The sequence below is a fragment of the Pan paniscus genome, chromosome X (assembly GCF_029289425.2).
Source record: "Pan paniscus chromosome X, NHGRI_mPanPan1-v2.0_pri, whole genome shotgun sequence".
In the NCBI taxonomy this organism is placed as follows: Eukaryota; Metazoa; Chordata; class Mammalia; order Primates; family Hominidae; genus Pan; species Pan paniscus.
Genome location: NC_073272.2, coordinates 118199391 through 118204861, shown reverse-complemented (window position 1 = coordinate 118204861; position 5471 = coordinate 118199391).

The following is a 5471-nucleotide window of genomic DNA, read 5'->3' as shown; positions in this document are numbered from 1 at the left end:
GGACAGATAGTAAATATTTGTGGCTTTGTAGGTCATATACAGTATCTGTCGCCAACTACTCAACTCTGCCATCACAGGGTAAAAGCAGTAATAGACAATACATAAACAAATAAACAATAAAACTTTATTTACAAAAATAGATGGCAGACCAGATTTGGTCCACATGCTGAAGTTTGCTGACTCCTGGCCTACAATAAGAGAAGCAGTTACACGATTCAAATGCTTAATCACATCGGGCTTTGGTAGCCTGATGCGTTCATGGATGCAACAGAGATACACCTACCTCCAGTATCAGATTGGGCAAGTTCTTGGGCTGAGTTCCTTCTTTTCCGACCAGCGCTTAGATGTATACTGCCGATATTTGCCTCTCTAGTACTTCTTTTTAATTGCTGGTAACCCTAAAAAAAAAAAAAAAACCATCTCATTTGAAAGCCTCCAATATCAGAAAGCTATTGGTAGGACTATTGATAGGGCTCACAAGGTAGCATTTATCTTGATACATTTTCTGCTTTTTCATGGTCTGGACTTCACCTTGGCTTTGCAAGATAAGAAATCCAATCTAGACCAGGTGCAGTGGCTCATGCCTGTAATCCCAACACTTTGGGAGGCCAAGGCGGGCAGATCACCTGAGGTCAGGAGTTCAAGACCAGCCTGGCCAACATGGTGAAACCTCATCTCTACTAAAAATACAAAAATTATCCAGGCACGATGGTGGGTGCCTATAATCCTAGCTACTCGGGAGGCTGAGGCAGGAGAATCGTTTGAACCTGGGAGGCAGAGGTTGTAGTGAGCCGAGATCGTGCCACTGCACTCCAGCCTGGGCGACAGAGCGAGACTCGGTCAAAAAAAAAAAAAAAAGAAAGAGAGAGAGAGGAAAGAAGGAAGGAAGGAAGGAAGGAAGGAAAGAAAAAGAAATTCAATCTCGAGTCATCTGAAATTGGGAAGACTATGAAAGCTCTACTTATCAGTAAAAGTCCCAGAGGAATGCCAGTAGCATCAGTTTACATTCAGTAGCTATTTCACAGAGATCACCCCGATACTTTGTTACCTGCAAGGGAAGGGGGAGCCTCCTTTCTTAGATGTTTTCCTGCCCTGAAAAAAAAAAGTGACAAATTGGCAATATGAATACTTACAAGAGGCATTAGCTATAAGCTTCGTGAAAAGAGAGATTATTTTTTAAATTAGAAACAATCTTTTATTTTTACAAAAGCAGTGTATATTCATTGTGAAAAATTTGAAAGCAAAAATAACTAAATAGAACATTGTGTTCCCATCACACAGAAATCACCATTAACAGCTTAGTATATATCTTTTCAGATATTTTTTCTAAGTATATGTAATATATATACGCATTTTCTTCCAAAAATGAAATACTGTACAAAATGTTTTACAACTGCCCTTTTTAGTTAATGACCTCCACCATTTCATCTTAAAAAGTTTTCACATCATCTAATAACCATCCATATACAAATTTCCCTAATTTTCCCAAAAATGTCCCATTAAGCAAGTTTGTTTAAATCATGATCCAATCTCAGACCACACGCTGCATCTTAAGTCTCTTTTCATTGAGAACAGTGTCTTCTTTCAGGACAAAAATTTTGTATTTTTAGCAGAGACGGGGTTTCACCATGTTGGCCAGGATGTCTCGATCTTTTGATCACCATGTTGGCCAGGATGGTCTCAATCTCTTGACCTCGTGATCCGCCCACCTCAGCCTCCCAAAGTGCTAGGATTACAGGCGTGAGTCACTGCGCCCAGCCCTTTTTATTCTATTAAACCAGGAGTTAGCAAGCTTTTCTGTGAAGGTCAGAGAATTAATAATTTAGAATTTATGAACCAAGAAGCAAGATCGAGGATATTATATAAGTATTTACATAATGAGAGAAAACAAAATTGTACAAATTTTTAATTAATGAAATTTAAAAAGTAATAACAATTGACTATAAGGTTTTATAATACAGTTCTACTAATGAAAAGGTTAGAATAGAAAAATAACATTTTGCTTCATTAGGGTTGAAAATTAGTGTTCCTTATCATCAAATTTGTCACTATTCATCTGAAAACACATTCTTAGCTCACAGGTCATAGATTGCCAATTCCTATACTACATCATGCAGCTTGTTTGTGGTTTGCTTTTCTTTTAAAGTTTAAGTGAAAATAACATTCCTCATAATTGACAGTTACATTTGGGTGCTGGCTTATTGGAGCTATATGATAGTAAAGCACCAATGAGAAAAACAATTCCTCAGCCACTTTTTTTTTTTTTTTTTTTTTTTTTGTCGCCCAGGCTGGAGTGCAGTGGTGTGATCTCAGCTCACTGCAACCTCCGCCTCCCAGGTTCAAGCGATTCTCCTGCCTCAGCCTCCCAAGTAGCTGGGACTACAGGCACACGCCTGGCTACTTTTTGTATTTTTAGTAGAGATGGTGTTTCGCCTATGTTGGCCAGGCTGGTCTCGAACTCCTGACCTCAGGTGATCCACACACCTCGGCCTCCCAAAGTGCTGGGATTACAGGCGTGAACCACCGCGCCCAGCCCACATTTTTTAAAAGTATGTATTGTGTTACTTCAGTTATTCTGGTAGCTAACTGTTGAGCATGCCTGTCTTCTTTCATTTAGATGGACAGAAGGTAGGCTGCATTGTGACCGTCACTTTCATAACTAACCATGTGTTAATATTTAATAGGGCTGACCAATTTAAAAATCAGTGCAAGTGAGGATATTAATTGGCCTATGTTGGGGCTTCTTTTTCTCAAATATAAATATGCTCTTTAAAGATATACAGGTAAATATTCAAAGACTTAAAAGAATAGAAAGTGGTTGCTTTTGGGGGCAACATGGAATGGGAAGGAAAGCAAATGATTCATTTTTTTAAAAAAGTAAATCTTGTAGAACTATTTGATTTTTAAAAACTACAGTATGATACCTGTAATCCCAGCACTTTGGGAGGCTGAGGTGGGAGGATCGCTTGAGCCTAGGAGTTCAAGATCAGCCTGGGCAACATGGCAAAACCCTGTCTTTTTTTTGTCTTTTTCTTTTTTTTTTTTTTTTTTTTTTTTTTGAGATGGAGTCTTGCTCTGTCACCCAGGCTGGAATGCAGTGATGCGATCTCAGCTCACTGCAACCTCCACCTCCTGGGTTCAAACGATTCTCCTGCCTCAGCCTCCTGAGTAGCTGGGATTACAGGTGCACGCCACCACGCCCAGCTAATTTTTGTATTTTTAGTAGAGATGAGGTTTCGCCATGTTTGCCAGGCTGGTCTCTAGCTCCTGACCTCAGGTGATCTGTCCACCTCAGCCTCCCAAAGTGCTGGGATTACAGGCGTGAGCCACTGCGCCTGGCTGTGAAACCCTGTCTCTACACAACATTTAAAAATTAGCCAGCCATGGTGGTGTGCACCTGTAGTCCCAGGTATTTGGGAGGCTGAGGTGAGAAGATTGCTTGAAGGTTGAGGCTGCAGTGAGCTGTGATTGCACGCGCCACTGTACTCCAACCTGGGTGACAGAACGAGATGCTGTTTCAAAACAAATAAAAAACCTACAGTATGTACTTGTATAATTTTGATTAAAATAAACAAAAGAAAACGAGAGGCACATTAAGACCTCTTCTGGAAAAGGTTTCCTTAATACTTTCCTCCACCCGCCTTCAAGCAGGGTTAAGTGTTCCTCTTCTGTAAAAGGTTTCCTTAATACTTTCCTCCACCCGCCTTCAAGCAGGGTTAAGTGTTCCTCTTCTCTGCTCCCCAGAGCATCTTGTCCTCAACTCCCTTCAGAGCACTTAACAAGCTGTACTGTCATTGTTTTGTTGTCTGTCTTCCTGAAGGAACTATGAGCTCCTTGCAAGGAAGGACTATGTATTATTCATTTCAGCTCCTAATTTTTATAACACTAAAAAAGGCATTCATTAAATGAAGTGAAACTAGCTAAACCAAATACAACCAAAAGTCACTCAATCTAGGCAAATTAACATCACAATGAGACACTAATCAAAAAGACAGACAAGAAAGTATTGGTAAGGATGTGGAGAAATAGAAATCTTCATACATTTACCAGTGGGGATAGAAAACAGTGCAGCCACTTTGGAAAGCAATCCAGAAGTTCCTAAAAAGTTCAACATACAGTTACTTTATAAAACCCAGCAATTCCACTCCTAGGTATATACCCAAGAGAACCCAAAACATGTCCACACAAAAACTTGTATACGAATATTCACAGAATTATTCATAACAACCAAAAAGTGGAAACAACTCAAATGTTTATCAACTGATGAGTGGAAAAACAAAATATGGTATATCCATCAAGGTAATATTATTTAGCCAGAAAAAGGAAGGGAGTATTGATAATGTTACAAAATGGATGAACCTTGAAAACATCATGTTAAGTGAAAGAACCCAGACACAAAAGGCCACATATTGTATGAGTCCATTCATGTGAAATGTCCAGAAAAAGCAACTATATACAGACAGAAAGCAGACAAATGTTTGCCTAGGGCTAAACATGAGAGAGGAGATTAACTGCAAACTGCTTCTGGGAATTCATGGGGGATAGGGGAAATGTTCTAAAACTGTATTGTGGTGATGGTTGCACAACTCCATAAATTTATTTTTATTTATTTGTTTAGTTTTGAGACAGGGTCTTGCTCTGTCACCCAGACTGGAGTGCAGTGGCACAATCACAGCTCACTGCAGCCTCGACCTCCCTGGCTCAAGTGATCCTCCCACCTCAGCCCCCAAGTAGCTGGGACTACAGGTGTGCACTACCGCTCCTGGCTAAATTTATTTTTTAAACTGTACACTTAAAGTCAGTGGATTTGATGGTATAAAAAGTACAAGGCTGGGAAAAAATTCCTCAATTTATTACATTATTCAGTTTCTTTATAAATTAACTGTTTTTCCTCAAATAGACTACTTCTATTAAGAACTGTGGTGAGGCTGCTGGTAGTGGTTCACGCCTGTAATCCCAGCACTTTGGGAGGCCAAGGCGGGTAGATCACCTGTGGTCAGGAGTTCGAGACCAGCCTAGCCAACATGGTGAAACCCCGTCTCTACTAAAAATACAAAAATTAGCTGGGCATGGTGGTGGCATGCCTGTAATTCCAGCTACTCGGGAGTTGGAGACAGGAGAACTGATTGAACCCAGGAGGCAGAGGTTGCAGTGAGCCGAGATCGTGCCACTGCACTCCAGCCTGGGCGACAGAGTGAGACCGTCTCAAGAAAAAACAAAAACAAAAACAAACAAAAACAAAAACAAAAATAAAACCGTGGTGAGGCCAGGCGTGTGGCTCACGCCTGTAATCCCAGCACTTTGAGAGGCCAAGATGGGCGGATTACTTGAGGTCAGGAGTTCAAGACTAGCCTGGCGAACATGGTGAAACCCCATATCTACTAAAAAATACAAAAACTAGCCGGGTGTCGTGGCGGGCGCCTGTAATCCCAGCTACTCAGGAGGCTGAGGCGGGAGAATTGCTTAAACCC